We start from the raw sequence: 17,821 nt of genomic DNA on the forward strand, positions 1-17,821 counted from the left end.
GGTCTTGAAAAATGGATGAGACTAGAGAAGACGGAAGAGGATGTTGAGGATGTGAGGAAAGGCATGAAGAAGACTTTCTGAAAGCAGGAGGGCAGATGGCATCCAAAAAAAAGTCAACAAGTGGATTTCCCTGAAGCAGAGGGCACCAGTAATGAAGCAACGAGAGACGGCATTAGAAGGGTAGGCAGAACTCCTCAAATACCCCATCCCTTATTACATAGTAAAGTCCTGAGCATTCAGAAGAGAATATTGGAGGAACCTTGCATTGAAAAAACTAATCTGGTAGTGACTGGCTCCTAAAATCTGGTTTGAAAAATAAAGCCAGCCAGGCATGGTGGCTCACACTTGTAATTTCAGCCCTTTGGGAGGCTGAGGTGGGCAAATCACGAGGTCAGGAGATTGAGACCATCCTGGCTAACATGGTGAAACTCCGTCTCTACTAAAAATACAAAAAAAAAAATTAGCTGGGCATGGTAGTGCATGCCTATAGTCCCAGCTACTCGGGAGGCTGAGGCAGGAGAACTGCTTGAACCTGGGAGAGGGAGGTTTCAGTGAGCCAAGATTGTGCCACTATACTCCAGCCTGGCGACACAGCAAGACTCCATCTCAAAAAAAAAAAGAAAAAAGAAAAAAGAAAGCCAACTGGATTAATCAGAATCACCTGGAGCACTGTGGCTAATACAGATCCCAGGTCCCTCTTTCCTAGAAATTCCAATTCACATGCCTAAAAAATTAATAATATGCATATTATTTAAATATATAACACATATATATTTATAATACATATTTTTAAAACTGGTACGTTAAGTGACTTTATATGTAATTCTGAGGCATAGCCAAGTTTGGGAAGCACTGATACAGAACAAGAAACAAAGCTTCTGACCATATTGACTTAGGGAAAGTGATGAAGGCCAGACCTAGGGAATTTGGACTGGCCTGACCTGAAAGGTAGGCAGGGAGGCTGCTCAGTTTAAGTCAAAACTATAAGGTACAACTGACATCTGGAAATGTTTGTAGGGACTTTGACCCCTAAAACTACATTACTTTTACATTGCTATGCTCAATGTTTGGGTGGGGAGGCGGGTATGGTTTATTGTGTAAGGACTCTAAATGAATCTAAAAACTACCTTTGCACATCTTGGCTCCATCTGTTTTTTGCTCTACCCATCCCATAAGGAGAAGGCAAGTTCCTCAAAGGCAGAGATCTTGCTCCCTGTTGTATTGCAGCCCCTACAGTGGTGTTGGCACAAACTAAGCAAACAATTTCCTTTTTAATGAGTGAATAAACATCAGTCTTTTCAATCACTGAAAAAAAAAGCAGCCACCATTCACGGATCCTTGGGAACCATGTCTAAAGCTTCCATTCCCCAGGTGAAAACTAGAAAGATTCAGTGATGTCCACCATGAATTCTGAATACATTTGTATACTCTGGAGGGTTCTAAAATAGAGAAGTGATCTGGGAGAAACTTTAAAGAAAGCAACACGGCAAAATACGGAGGCAGCAAGAGTAGCAAAATCTTTATGGTGGCCCAATTTCAGCCTGATTATAATGCATCTGCCACCTGCCAACAACATGCCTTTCTGAGGGCTTTTACCTCCTAAAGTCTACAAGAGAATTTCTGGGTCATAAAGGAATTCCTTCTCTCCCTGTATTAGTCCCTTCTCATACTGCTAATAAAAACATGCCTGAGACTGGGTAATTTATAAAGGAAAGAGGTTTAATTGACTCACAGTTCAGCATGGCTGGGGAGGCCTCAGGAAACTTACAATCATGGCAGAAGGGGAAGCCAACATGTACTTCTTCGCATGGCCACAGGAAGGTGAAGTGCCAAGCAAAAGGGGGAAAGCCACTTACAACACTATCAGATCTGATGAGAATTCACTCGCTATCATGAGAACAGCATGAGGGTAACTGCCCCCATGATTAAATTACCTCACACCAGGTCCCTCCCATAACAGGTGAGGATTATGGGAAATACAATTCAAAATGAGATTTGGGTGGAGACACAGCCAAACCATATCACTTCCCATTTAAGAGTTTAAGAAATCTGACAGACCATCTTCAAATGCCAAGAGTTTAGTATTTGAGAATTGGTAGGCCTTACATATTTATATTTCTGAAAATGGACAAGGCTGTAATGGCTATATAATCAATTATTCCTTCAATCCAGATATTTAAAAATTACCTTAATTTGGCATAATCAGTTGGATTGACCATGTTGTTAAACAATCTGGCTATTTCCTTCACTAATGACCTTTAAGTACATCAGCCTAACTTTAAAAGAGGGAAACTAAGACCCAGAGATCTAATGCCATCCCCTGGATCAGTAAGGTCTTTGCATTCAAGAGTAAATCCTACTATATAATGCTGCCTCTTTTATTTTATTTATTTATTTAATTTATATGAGATAGGGTTTCACTCTGTCACCTAGCTGGAGTGCAATGGCACAATCACAACTCCCTGCAGCCTCAAACTCCCAGGCTCAAATGATCTTCCCACTTCAGCCTCCCAAGCAGCTGGGACTACAGGTTCACACCACCACACCCAGCTAATTTTTTTTATTTTTAATTTTTTAACTTTTTGCAGAGAGAGTATTGCCGTGGCACTCAGGCTGGTCTCGAACTCCTGGCTCTAGCAATCCTCCTACCTCAGCCTCCCAAAGTGTTGGGATTACAGAGCTAAGCCACTGTGCCAGCCCTGCCTCTTTGAAAGAAAAAAAAAAGCCTAGGATTTAATGAATTTCAAGCCTAGTTTTTTTTTAATTACATCAGTTCTTTTTCCTTCAGAAAAGTAATCAAGGAGAGACACAACATAATGACGAACTGGGTTTAGATTTGTGTGGCTAAGATTCCTAATTTTAAATAATTCCATTTTTACCAAGTAAGATAAACTAAATTGTCCTTGACATAGGTAAAGGGAAAGCATAAAATATAAATTATGCTTAATTTCTCCAACACAAGTTTCTAATAGAGAGCCATTTGTGGGGAGGGGGCATCTGCCCCTGCAGGTAGGAATATTTTTATACTGGCATTGTTTAGAATCACTGGAGCATTATGACAATAAAAAGCAGACCAACCTGGTTTTATTATTGTTTTTAAATTTTCTGCAGACAATGCACCCGCTAACTGACTGTACCGGAGGCCAACAGCTCCCACCACTGCCCTTGGTGGGCCACTTTTAGGGGCCAATGTGGGAGATGTACTAAGAAATAATCCTATGACACAAATCACTGCCACAAATAGTGTCACTGGAGGTAGAAATAATACTGGAGAAATATAGGAAAACATTTGAGATCTTAACAAGGGATACAAAAATGGGTAGCAATGAATGAAAAGCAGTTCAAAGTATTTCTGAGTGATATAGTTGGCCGAGGGAGCCCCGAGTAGATGGTGCATCGAAGTCCCACAGAATGAAGAGAAGACTGTTCTAGGGGCAGCTCTTCAACCTCCTCAGACCAAAGAATTGGCCATCAGCTCGTCCATTAGGATCAGGCCCTGGTTTGTGCTCACCATTCTTTCTTTTATGTATTAATCATCGTTGATAGATAAATATAAAGAATTGATACAATGTAAATACTACAGAATAAATTATATGAAACTGAAAGGACAGCTCAAACTGTAACATGGAGGAAGGGTCTCCTTCCACCTCACCCAGCCTCTTCTGTTCCTGACTTCGCGCTGTTCAGAATACCCATCTGTATCATCCATGTGTATCATCCTATGTGTAAGGAAAACACTTTGGAGTCCAGCCTGGGGTGCTGGCTTAATAGGCAGGTGTCCCTTTCCTCACTCACAATTCAGGTTTTACCCTCCTCTGAGGGAGACAAATAGGAAAATTGGTTTTGGGTAATACGTTCCTCCATCCTGCAGTCAAGGATTCCACTGTGCAGAGTTTCATGTTCAAAACACTTAGGGCAATGCTAAGTACCATATCTCCTTCTCAGAGAGTCAAAATGTGCCCCAGTCATACTGTAGCCTCTAAGAAGTGATATGTTAGAGAAACATGTTTATCTCACCTTAGTTTTTACCAGGTATTTTTGCAAAATCAGTACAGACAGAACCCTTTTTCCTGTTAGTATCAATATACCTGGGAACCAGAATTCTACATTCAGAGTCAAGTGGAATTAGGTAATTCATCCTCCTCTGAAACATATTTTCTAGAAAAAGAATAGTCTTATACACAGCAGGGTCTCACATTTTATTGTATTAATGAAGGAATTACTTGAAATATAGAATTCCAAAACATAAAGACCAGGCTAAATGATGGCCAAACTTGAAAGTAAAAAATGTTTACTCATGCCTGGTGTTCATGTATATGCTAAATGTAATCATAGTAGGACAATGTCGTAATATTAACTTGATTGTATGTACTCAACATTCACATGGATACACAAAGCCTTTGAGTGTTCAGTGGTTCAACTCAACTTTTTTTCACCCAAGAATTCTTTTTATTGTCATAAAGTATCAAAAGGTTAAAAAGTGAGTTTTACTTTAATTACCAACTTAAGAATACAGATAGGTATTCTGAACAGCATAAAGTCAGGAATGGAGAATTTTTTATTGTATTTGAATTTAGGGTGTCTCCATTTTACACAAAAGAAAAAAAAAAGGCCAGGCACAGTGGCTCATGCCTGTAATCCCAACACTTTGGAAGGCTGAGGAAGGCAGATCACTTGAGGTCGGGAGTTCAATACCAGACTAACCAGTATGGAGAAGCCCCATCTCTACTATATCAAAATTAGTCGGGCATAGTGGCACATGCCTGTAGTCCCAGCTGCTTAGGAGACTGAGGCAGGAGAATTGCTTGAACCCAAGAGGCAGAGGTTGCAATGAACTGAGATCACGCCACTGCACTTCAGCCTGGGCGACAGAGCAAAACTCCGTCTCAAAAAAAAAAAAAAAAAAAAAAAAAAAAAAAGCCACGCATTTCTTCAAATGTATGCAATCATTCATTTCATAGTAAGTTTTAAATTTTTGAAAATGAATGGGCACCAATTGAAGTAGTGTGCTATTTAACACATTTCTAACCACCTGTTATTCTGACACTACATTTAGTGGAAGTTACCTCCAAGGCCAATTAGGCTTTTCATCTGAGAAGGGTCTGGGAGGTGATAGATTATTGTTGCCAAGTAAGAGGAAAACTTTACATTCATTACTATCAATTTACAGCCTTTTTTTTTTTTTTTTTTGGCACCTCTAAATTTTTTTTGTCATATTCATTCCTTTCCCTTTAAAACAACATCCTTTAGTGGACTTTCTCTCCTTGGGGCTGTTATTTACAAGATGCCCTGAATCAGATGTCATTAGCTGATACAACATTCATCTTCTTTCAGGACTAGAAAAATCACCAAATAATGATTAGAGGCAGCGGTTTTTAAAATATCCCAACCATATATCTCAATTCGATATTGATTTAAGTGATTAATTTTTCTATGAGGGTACAGTATCCTGGCCAATCAAATGGAATGTTTACAGGATGCATTAATCATGGTTTACAGTTTTCTTATAGGTATGATGGATAGTGAACCGTTTATGAATCAATAAACTGGCAAAAAAAAAAAAAAGTATTCAGGACTAGAGATATGGGAGCAGAGACAAGACCAGCTTGATTTTAATGTTTTTAAAATTCCGGCAATCTTTTAATTATGAACTCCATGGTTTAGTTTATATTTAAGGGTTTCTTTTATCAGCTTGTTTTTACCATTATTATGCACTGAAAAATAAGTTGAAAATGTGGAGCTTTTTCTGCACTTTAACGTGATGTCAAACTGCAAACAATAGCTAGTAGTGTGATTTATCCAGAGAAAACAATATTTTAAGTAGAACTGTATAAAATGATCTGTATGTTTCATTTCCTCAGAAAACAGTCAAGATTTAAAGATTAAACCTAAAGTACAGTAGAAAGAAATAGATCAAGATTTTGCGAAGCAGAACAGATACTGTGACAATAAAAATTTTTTCTTCCTTTCCACAATTCTGAATTGTCATATTTCTTTTTGTTGTTTTCACTCTTCGGCCTAATTCACACATATACCATTATCTTATGGCTAATCAATTCATATTTCTTATGTCATTCTGTTTTTTGCCTCTTTCTTCTTGCACACCTTAGATCCATGTTTTAATCCTTTCTATTAGAACCCAGGAATTATACAGTCAGTTTCAGAAGATCTTCCAGACTCCCAGCTTAACCCCGTTTCTCACATAAGAAAATTGCTCCCATAGTTCCAATGGCTGCTCCTTCCCTAAAGAACATTTTCCAAAGGCAGAATTTTGAGGAGCAGTTCTTTCATGTTGGCACGTGCTGGACTGGAGCTTCTAACTATACAGTGTCTGGAAAGAGGGTCTCAAGGTAAACACAAGTTCATGTGTGTTTTCTCACACCCCCTAGATGGCACTGATCCATTAAAAAAAAAAAAAAAAAAAAAAAAAAAAAAAGCATATTATGTGAGAATGAACATCAAGACAGAAAGTGATACATGGCAGGTCTCATATTCATGACAGTGTAGCTGCTGAGCTCCCGAAAGCCCAGGCTGATCTGCTCAGTGGGCAAGGTGGGAAACAACCTCGTCTGCCTGTCTGCAGAGAGTACACATCCTGACGTCTCATCCAGTATGCAAGGACCAACCCTTAGACAGTGTGCTTCATCTTAGGAAACAGACTCTTGGAGATTTATTTGAATTCAAAATATTACTTCTCTGAGTTGTACATTTAATTAGTTTCCTTTCAGTGTTTTAACCAAGAAATACTTCAGTTTAATCAGAAGACAGTCCAGTGTTTGAGAAAGAAGAATCTGAAAATTCTCTGATGCTCCCAGTGATATTCTAAATGTGCAATTCATCTAAGGTACGGGATTAATGTTAGAGACGGTAACTCGAAAACACTATTGGATGACACTCTTTCATTTCTTTATTCAACAGACATGTACCTGTCATGCAACAGGCATTTGCTTTACCCTGGGCATTGATTTTAAAAAAGGATAAGACACAGTTCCTGCTCTCAAGGAGCCCAGAGACCAGTGGTGGTGGGAGTGGGGGGTGGTCCGGGGTGTAGACAAGAAAACAGATACTTTGAAATAGAAGCAATAAATGCTGTAACTCAAAAAAAAAATTTTTAACTGTAAGTATTTAAGGTCTGAGTAACTATTATGCCTGAGGAAGTCAGAGACGACCCCAGAAAGGAACTGAATTTGAACTGAGTGCCAGAGAATTGTTAGTCTTCCAGGAGATGAGGAAATATGTTCCAAGAAGGAATAGCATGTACAACAGCACAGTTACACAAGAACCCGGTTGTCTTAGGAACAATCAAGAAAGAGTCCCTGAAACAATCATGTGAAATGTTTGAGGATTAAAATACTGGCAGGAAATGAAAGTGAAGGGCAGGAAGGGGCAGATGTAAGGCCCCTTACAGTAAACATATGTTGTCTGCCCATTGTTAACTTTTTTGAGGAAGCACTCCCCTACTCCTCCTAGTTAGGAGGCTGATAACACCCTCCTTTCAGCTCCAGCTGCGGGCAAGTGAGCCAGGCCTGGCCAATCTGAGTGCTCCATATACACTTAGATCAAGTAATAGGATCACGCATAGATGCATGACCCAAACTGGGACAATCAGAATCCCCATCAGTGTTATCAGCAGGTCCAGTTTCATGCATGTGACCTGTTAGTTGCAAAGCCCCCATGCTTAGAAGAGTCTTCCGCTTGGTTTACTGCTCTGCTGTTGCCATTTTGAAATTCTCAATAATTTCAGCTTTGGTCTTATGTTTTGTAAGTGATGTCCAATGGGACAATAGGGAAGGCACATGAGCAAGGAAATACACACTTCACTTGTAATATAGCATTTATGACACCCTGTGAGTGCAGCAGAGCAGTAGACTCGCTTTGCATGGAAGTACCACAAGATGCTAAGTGAGTGCAAATAAGTATGTTATATTTAAAACTGAATAAATGGTGGTGCAGACAGCCCCAAGAGGGTCATGTCTTCCATTCAAACCAGAACTTGCTTCCAATGCAGAAGACAAGCAATGGTGTTTTCAGAAACAACTACAAATAACTTTATCATATCCTTTTCTCACTTGTGTTAGTTCTCTTTATTAGACAAGCTCACTGAAAATGATGGCATAGAAGAAGAGAGAAAGATAGGGCCACCCATAGTTCCTTTCCCTTTCAGTCCTTCCTTACTCATCAGTAAGCTGAAGAGAACAGGTAGATGTAAGTGCATCAGGAACTGAAATATAAACAGTTAAGTTAGTTTTGCAATCATTTCCACTGTTCTAATAAGAACAAAATACATATGCCAAATATAAATTGTGTAATTTCAGTGATTCCATATATGAATTAAAGGCTCTTATATTTGCATTGGAAACTGGCACTGCACAATATAAATGGTAAGATTCATGTTCATAATTTAAATTTTTAATTTTTCTTTACATAGACATTCAATGGGAAATTTTTTAAACACCGTGACAAACTAAAAGAATACAGAACAAAAGAAAAAACTTTCCAGTTTAGTATATTTAGCACACTATTTTCCTGCTTTTTGAACATGGGACCCCACAACTTATGTTGCTAAGGCTCTGGCTGTCATGAAAGATCCTTTATTTACTTCTAGGACCCCGAGTTATAAGGATAATGTGAGCTGGAGTTGCATGTGACTATCTTGCCCAGCCAGATGGATTAAGTCATCTATAGTAAGAGAAATCAAAGCCAACATGCAAAGAGAAACATAGCTGAGAGAAAGAAAGAGAGAACTAACATTGTTGTTGAGCTCCTGAGTGCGGCAAGATCCAAAATTAACCACACACCTGTCCTTCTTTGTTACGTAAGTCAACAATTTCTCCTTTTTTCCTTTTTCTCTTTGAGTTGGCGGAGAGCTTAAATAATTTGAGTTGGATTTCTGTCACTTGCAACCAGAGTACTGAATGGTACAGCCTCATATGCTAGGCATATGTGGATTAATAAGGAAGTTTTTAAATTCATACTTCCAGAGGCTGGTGAACAGAGGCTTCAGAGAGCCAAGAAGAAAAGCAATCTGGATTATTTCTAAAATCATTTTCATAATTTTAAATTATAAATTTTTTTATTTTAAAATATGTATAAAAGATATAAATAATACTTGTGAAATGTAGAAAAGTACCAGTAGAATGAATGTATATACTTAACTATCTAATATAGTTTAGACGTTTGTCCCCTCCAGATCTCATACTGAATTTTAATCTCCAATGTTGGAGGTGGGGCCTGGTGGGAAGGATTTGGATCATGGGAACAGATTCCTCATGAATGGTTTGGGCCATCCCCTTAGTGCAAGTAAAATTCTCCCTCTGAGTTTACACAAGATCTGGTCATTTAAAGGTATGTGGCACCTCCCCCTCACCATCTCTTGCTCCTGATTTTGCCATGTGACATAGAAGCTCCCACCTCACCTTCTGCCATGAGTAAAAGCTTCCTGAAGCCTCACCAGAAGCCATGTTTCCTAGACAGCCTGCAGAACCATGAGTCAATTAAGCGTCTTTTCTTTATAAATTACCCAGTCTCATGTATTTCTTTATAGCAGCCCAAGAACGGCCTAATACACCACCCAATTTTTTTAAAAATCTACCAGTGCCTCTGATGTCCCCATAAGACTTCCCCAAATTCTACAAATGCCCACACTCACTCACCTACCCCAAAGTAACCACTATTCTGAACTTTATGATTGCTTTCCCATATCATTTGGTAGCTTTTCCTGGTGGATTGTGGAAGAAGATTTGAAGGGGGCCAGGGGACCAGCTAGGAAACACAGGATAAGTCTGAGTTTGACTCATTATCATGAATAAGTGCTTTGTGTAGCCACCAGATTGTGTTTCATTAAATAAAATGTTGGCAACAGATAAGTTGATAAAATGACTTTTTCATCACAGTTTTGTTTTGTTTGTTTTTTCCAGTGTCTTCGCCTCTTTGTTTTTTAAAATCATGGGCAACTATTCAATCAGGGCAAGAATCAAAAGCCTCACCATAACAAGACCCAATAACCAGGTCACAGAAATGAGTTTTGAATTAGGGCTAGGGGACCCAGAAGGTAGTGGATTTGCACCTGCCTCAGCAATACAGCCAGAAGAGCAGTAGAAGAGTGGGAAATAGGAAGGAAAGAAAAGAGCAAACAATCCATATCTCCCGCTACACTATCTTCTCCCAACATGTGAAAAAGCTACCAAACACACAGTATGGTGATTCTCACTCTTATCTGTGACTGCCCTTCTCTCCATTCATTCATGTTAAATGAATCACAGGGATAAAAATGGCAATATTTAGCCCAAAGGTATTCATGTCTAAATGGAAAACTGTGCGGTGTGGCACAGTTAGTTTGGAGGTACTTAGTTTGGAGGTAAGTAGATGAGTTTCCTAGAATGTAAGGTGAAACTTCCTTTCACATCCTCACATTGCTGCTGGCTCAGAAGCTAAGAACTTCTGCTCTAACAGAAAGATTACATGGACACTGCGACTACCTGGGTCCTCCTCACAGGAGGAGCAATTTTTCTGTGTTGTGCTGAGAATCTGACATCCATTGTTCGACTTTTCTCTGTTAGGTGAATTGGGGGCTCATGATGGTTATCCATGAATGGCCTCTCACTTAGGTTCTCTGAGCACAATGGGTGTGAGTCAGGCCATAGTCCTTCAAGAAGATGGCTAGAGGAATATCACTCTGCAGACCCAACCCATCTCCCATGAGGATCCCACCAACTAAACTTATGGGGAAGGGGAATAGGAAGCCCATTTTGGCCCCATATCAAAGCCACATTCTTCAGTTTTAGTCTTCATAAAATTCCTATGTCTATTTCTGTGTTCTAGTCTCAGTGTCTATTTCCTACATCTATTTCCTGTGTCAACTGGTTCAGAACTCACAGGAAAGATGGAATGGACTAATTGACCCCCCAAAATCCCCAAACCCAACATCCCTTAAATTACTTAATTTAGCTAACTATTTATGAGACTGCCTTGTAAATCATAGAAAAATCTCTCTCCTTATGAAGCAAGTTAAATGGTACACTTTGTAACACCATTCTGAGGGGAAGAAAAAAGTAGATATGTAAACTTATACTATGAAAGTCAGTTTTCTCCCTAACTTATAAAGTCTTCGATAAAACAATATAATTTTTGACCATCCTGTTTTTCTATAAACGATAGCCTCCTTGACTACAGACTTAGCATTTGTAATGCTCTCCAGACTCCATGTAACAATCTCCAAATACTTAAATCAGCAAAACAAATTTACCCAGGAGCAACCCAGGCGCTGCTAGCATCAATTAAAAACAAGTGATGTAAAACAAATTGATGAAGGATAATTTTAATGCAACACCATTTCAACTATATATAATGCCTTCCATCTCTAAAAATAAGTAGACCTGAATAACAACAAAAAAAATTCTCTAAGAAACAAACAAACATTTGTTCCATTCAATAAAAACAAATTGCTTTTCTGTTATCTGAAAGGGGTCAGTCAAACATAAATACTGGCATTGAACCACAACACTTGAATACTTTGGCACAAGTGTTTTTAAACCATTCCTTTGCATGATTTAATAAAAATTGTACTACCATTGGAAAAATAATGAAACAGAAAACTTTGCAACATACAATTGAGTGATAATTAAGCTTCATTATACTATGAATGATTTATATGGGATTTATTCCTTAGTGCCCTTGAAATTATATATTTGAAAAAGATTGGTTTTAAAAATAACATAACTCCAAAAGCTAGAAAATTTTCTACTTTAAAATTCTTGTCTCCAAATAAATAAGAAAAATCTGCTTCTAAATAAGTCATCTGAAATCTTTATGTACTCAGTTCTCTTCAGTACTCAGTTCCTTCCACCCCACCAACTGCCCCCAAGTTTTTCTTTTCATTAGTTCCTATTCTGATTGTTCCAAATATTTTTCATATTGCTCAGACTTCAGTGCTATCTCCCACCTAACTTGCAGTGATTCACTCATTTTACTGCCACTAACAGGCTTTCATTTCCATTCTCTCCTCCCCAAAATCTCTTTATGTCTTCATGCATTCTCTACTTCTTCCCCAGTTATGGGTCCTTCCTGTTCCAAATTAACCTTGAGAAGCTTTTCCTTTATTCCATCTTCCCTTCTGCCTATTCCCCCCATCATACAAAGGTGATCAGGACTTCTCTTTTCCTTTCTCACAAACCACCTAACAGCTATTTGGATCAAGTCCAAGTCTCAAATTCACTTGCCTACCGAAGCCATGGAGGTCATGCAAGTGAGATACGTGAACTGGGTTTAAAGGATAACTTCCGGGCATGGAGATTGTGTGATGAGTGGGGAGAAAGGATGTCATTCCTAAGGTGGACAACCAATTCCTTTTGGTGCCAAGACAGAACAAAGTCCTAGTTTTGTCAGATCTCCCAGTTTTTCAAGAGAAATCGGAAGTTGTGGTTTATATAAAACCTCCCAATTTGTAAATGTTGATAACTAATTTTTAAAAATCTTTGAACACTCTGTGGACCTCAATCAAAGCACATCTGTGAGGCCCGTGGTCACCCAGTCTGTTGCCTCTGCCTACCCTTGCTACCTCCGTGTCCTCAGAGTCCTACTCCTTACTTGCTTTGCAGTCCAGCTTCCAGTCACACCACCATGCTGAAACTCACTGCAGCCCTCTCTGGCTCCTTCTCAGTCCTTACCATCCCCAAATTGCCATAGCACTTCACATCAGTGACTGACACTCCTAGAAGTCCCCTCTCTTGGTTTCCAGGACATGGTGTTTTCCTGTTTCTCTTCTTCCCTCGTTGACTATTCCTTCACCAGTTCCTCTTCCTCCTCTTTACTTCCTGCACCTTTCTACACTACCTTGGTGATGCAGTCAGCCACACGTGTGGGAGGTTCATATGGAGAGAAAGCCTGGAAAACGAACTCCACGGGGGCACCTTTTCAGAGGACAATGTTGTTTAAGATAAGCACCAACAGTACTTTGCATGCAAAGGAAGAGATGTGGCAGTGTTTCTGATCCTTGAATGCACAATAAAATCATCTGGGAAAGGGGTCGGGTTTTAATTGGTCTGAGCTATATCCTAGCCTCAGGATTATTTAAAAGCCCCTCAGGTGACTTTTTTTTTTTTTTTTTTTTTTTTTTTTTGAGGTGGAGTCTCACTCTGTCACCTAGGCTGGAGTGCAGTGGCGCCATCTCGGCTCACTGCAAGCTCCGCCTCCCAGGTTCACGCCATTCTCCTGCCTCAGCCTCCCGAGTAGCTGGGACTACAGGCGCCCGCCACCACGCCTGGCTAATTTTTTTGCATTTTTTTTAGTAGAGACGGGGTTTCACCGTGTTAGCCAGGATGGTCTCGATCTCCTGACCTCGTGATCCACCCGCCTCGGCCTCTCAAAGTGCCGGGATTACAGGTGTGAGCCACCGCGCCCGGCTTTAGGTGACTCTTAACATGCAGCAAAGATGAGTGCCACTGGTATAGATGTTGTCTAAGTGACTACTCAAAATTGATGTGTTCCACCTAACGCGAATTGCTGCTTTCCAGGTCTGCCAGCCAGGGCAGCTCCACTGACTCATTCAACGAGTATTGTTGAGTGCTCTGATGTATGCTTGCGGTGGGACTACAGGAAGGAATGGGAACTGGCTGAGCCAGCACAGGTTGCTGAAGTTCCTCTCTCAGATTGTATCTTGGATCATTTAAATAAACTTTTCCATGAAAGTAAAATGTTTATTTCACTGTAGTATAACGTGAAGAACTTCCTACCACCAAGACTTTTCTTATGGCTTCTAAATGGAAACCTTGCGAATCTGTTTCCTATCTCCCTAACTCTGCATACCCTGCGAACTTTACTTCTGTGTGTCCAACTGCCCTCATTTTCCATTACTGTATAACAATGTTTTCATTCTCCCACCCATTAAAGTAGGAAATCCTGACACAATCCTTGACTCCTCCCTCTAGTTTCTCCTTTATAGATAATAGTGGGTCTTCGTGCTCACACTGTTTCTGCCATCTGCCTGTGTCTTCCTATGTCCACTACCACCTTCCAACTTAAGACATTGCTGCTTCATGCTTGGCCCATGGCAGTGGTTCTCAGCAATCTCCCTGCTCCCAGCCTCCTCCTCAATCAGTGCATTGCGCTCTGGGATTGTCTGTTTTCATTCTTACAAACTTTCTCACACCCTACAGGAATAGACTTAGAGACCTACAGCCTGAGTCTGCTGAGGTACCTCACTCTACCACCCAGTGTCTCCATTAAAGAATCAGGGATGTGCTGAGATTGTTTGGCAATAGTTTCTTGAGCCTGCTGAGCAAGTGGGGCTACAGCCAGAGTCTTCTGAACAGTCAGGCAGGTGGCCAGGAGGCTATAAAATCCCCTGAGAATGCAAGGGTAAGCTTCTACCTCCTGGCCGAATTCTCACCCACAGAAGTGGCTCTGCTGCTGCTGAATCTATTTCTGTGAGTGAGAATTCAGCCAGGAGAATCCAAAGTGTCTTTTGTATGAATTTAGGGAGACCCATGTCCCCACCTGGGGAACACACCAAACAGTCTCCTGCTTTCATAGCTATCATCAGCCCTCTGTACCTAGGATGCAGAACCTACAGATCCAACCAACCATGGATCAAACATAATTTTTAAAAATTAAAAAAATACCAATTTTAAACTACAGTATAACAGCTATGTACATAGTATTTACATTGTATTAGGTATTATAAGTAATTTAGAGATGATTTACAGTATATGAAAGAATGTTGGTAGGTTATATGCAAATATTATGCCATTTTATACAAGGGACTTGTACATCTGTGGATTCTGGAGTCTGCAGGGGTCCTAGAACCAATTCTCCATGGATACTGAGGAGAACTATACTTCCAGATGGATATGTTTGTGGATCCTTTGCCTCTGAAGGACTTTTTATCATCTCACCACATCTGCTGTCATCTTTCTATATGCTACAACACTCTCCCAAAGTGACAGCCCCATAGATCTGCAGTACCCAACAATTAAGACCCACACTCCTTTGGGTTGGCATTCCAGACCTTTCTAGTTTGGCTTCATAAGTCCTTCTGGCCTTGTCTCCCTCTATACCTGTATACCTACCTGATATGGTTTGGCTGTGTCCCCACCTAAATCTTATTTTGAATTCAAGCTCCTATAATTCCCACGTGTCATGGGAGGGAACTGGTGGGAGGTAACTGAATCATGGGGACAGGTCTTTCTCATGCTGCTCTCATAATAGTGATTAAGTCTCACAAGATCTGATGGTTTTACAAAGGGAATTTCCCCTACACAAGCTCTCATGCCTGCTGCCATGTAAGATGTGCCTTAGCTTCTCCTTTGCTTTCCACCATGATTGTGAGACCTCCCCAGCCATGTGGAACTGTGAGTCCATTAAACCTCTTTCCTTTATAAATTGCCCAATCTCCAGTATGTCTTTATAAGCAGTGTGAGAACAGACCAATACATTACCCTATGCTCTAATCCTAATGGGCAGCTTGCAACATTTATTAAGACCAAGAAGAATCTGAATCACTGAGATGCCCCATCCAGAAAAAAAGAGTACGGCCTTTCTTATTCTCCACTTACTGAGTTATAAAAACACAACATTTCTGAAGCTGCAACTCCAGTATGATGTGCAATGTTGGAAGCTTTAATGAAAATTATTCCTGTTGAGTTGAATAAGCCTGCCCATTTCTCACTTTAACATTATGATTATAATATTACATAACACTTCATAGCACTTGACAAAGTACTTTGCTTATATTATCTCTTTAATCCATATAACAATCCTGTGAACATTTGCAAATTAGGAAATCAAAGCCCAAGGATATTATTTTGACTTTCCCAAGGTCACACATATCATACCATCAAAACTAAATCTCTTTCAACTACTTTTCACAAATACAGATGGTTTTCACTCCCAGATCTTCTGATTTTAAAATCCCAATAACATTTTACTACCCAGTCATGCTTTATTTACTAATGTAAACCTCCACATTGTTCACCAAAGCTCACAATGGAAATTAATAAAATAAACTACCCGTCTTTGAGGATTTCAGTGCAAAAGCTATGCTTCCTTGGTGACATCATTCTCTTTTAGAGCTATAATAAGGGGCATATGCCTCTCTGTAGATCAGTGTTATTATAAACTTGATATACCAAGACTATTTGAAGACGGAGAAATGAAAGCTTGTAAAAGGCACTGGAACTGAACAAAAATGATAGTAATGAAAAAGTAGGAAGACAAACAGCTTTCAGCAATTACAATGTTCTGCACAGAAAGCTGCCCAACATCAAACATTGGCCTCTTTATATTGTCATGCAAAAACCTAACTGCACTATTTACCTTCTATAATGCTGAAGAGAGGACCAAAGAAGCCAAGCGTCATCTCTTTATTATTGTCATGTGCCATGGATTCCAACACTAGAAGGAAGAAGTAGAGATTATAAAATCATAAGTATCTGCTCTGTTCTGATACTGGTAAGGACAAAGTGTGTCCCTGGAAAAATCCTTGGCATACAGATAGAATGTGGGGCTCAGTCAGCTGCAGTGAAGGAAGGAGGCATAGAAGGAACTCTCAGGACCCGTCTCATGGCACACTCTTGGCAGGTCAAACAGCTCAATTTAAAAGTAGTCAAATTTGAAAACCCTTCACAGAAAATATGTACTCACTTTTAAAAAGGAACACTTCCCAAGGCTTTCACTCAGCTATAAGAATTTAACCCAAAAAGGAAATACACAGACATAGACACACACACAAACACACACACACACACACACACATAGACTCACACACATAACAATAGTTGAGACTGAGAAGAGCAGCAGAGGGGGCAAATAGTCAAAGAAGTGTTCAAAAGGATATTTAATTTTTACTATATTCTTTTGTACATTCAAGGTTTTTGTCCAATAAGTGTGCATTACATATTCAAGAAGTTAAATATAATATGAATTGCAGGTTTTTTAACCTATTCTTCAAATATGCATACCCTGTGACTCAGATATTTCTCTTTCAAATATATGTACAAATAAATGCCAACAAGTCTGTATAAGGATATTTGGTGCAGTAACGTCTGTAATACAAAAGATTAGATGGGATCTAATTTCTCTCCAATAGGAGAATGGTTCAATAAATTCTAGCACATCCACTCAGTGTAAAACTCTGCAACCATGATAAAGAATAATATAGCCACAAACAAAATGCTCTGCAAGATAAACTGTTTTACAAAAAAATTAAAATATATATACAGCATGTTACCACTTTTTGCAAAATGTGTACGTACTTAGATGGATGGATGGATGGATGGATAGATAGATAGATAGATAGATAGATAGATAGATAGATAGCTATAGATAGATAGGCAGGCAGACAGACAAGAAAATGTATATTTCTCTATTTACTTAGAGATATTCTAGAAGACAAAGGAAACTAGTAACAGTGGTTTAGTTGGATTTCTGACAAATTGGTAATTTTGGATAAGACAAAAATTTACTTTTTATTATATATCCTTTTTACTTTTAGTTTTCTTATCTTGGTTCACATTAATTTTTTAATTACAGAAAGATTTTTTTGGCCAGGTGTGGTGGCTCATATATGTAATCTCAACATTTTGGGAGTTTGAGGCAGGAGGATAACTGGAGGCCAGGCATCTGAGACCAGCCTGGGCAATATAGCAAGACCCCATCTCCACAATAAAGTAAAATAAAAATTAGTCAGACATGGTGGCACATGTCTGTAGCCCCAACTACTTGGAAGGCTGAAACAAGAGGATGCTTGAGCCCAGGAGTCTGAAGTTGCAGTGAGCTATGATTGCACCACTGCACTCCAGCCTTGGCAACAGAGCAAATCCTTGTC

The 17,821-nt window shown here is 39.5% G+C and overlaps 1 long non-coding RNA gene across 1 annotated transcript in view; it reads right to left on the reverse strand.

The window, feature by feature from the left end:
- LOC103240661 (uncharacterized) overlaps window positions 1-17,821 on the reverse strand; it is a 54,930-nt gene that overhangs the window by 27,871 nt on the left and 9,238 nt on the right. The window contains exon 2 of the long non-coding RNA XR_500072.3: window positions 16,312-16,389. This is a non-coding gene — a long non-coding RNA (uncharacterized lncRNA). The remainder of the gene's footprint in view (window positions 1-16,311; window positions 16,390-17,821) is intronic.

The sequence above is a fragment of the Chlorocebus sabaeus genome, chromosome 13 (assembly GCF_047675955.1).
Source record: "Chlorocebus sabaeus isolate Y175 chromosome 13, mChlSab1.0.hap1, whole genome shotgun sequence".
In the NCBI taxonomy this organism is placed as follows: Eukaryota; Metazoa; Chordata; class Mammalia; order Primates; family Cercopithecidae; genus Chlorocebus; species Chlorocebus sabaeus.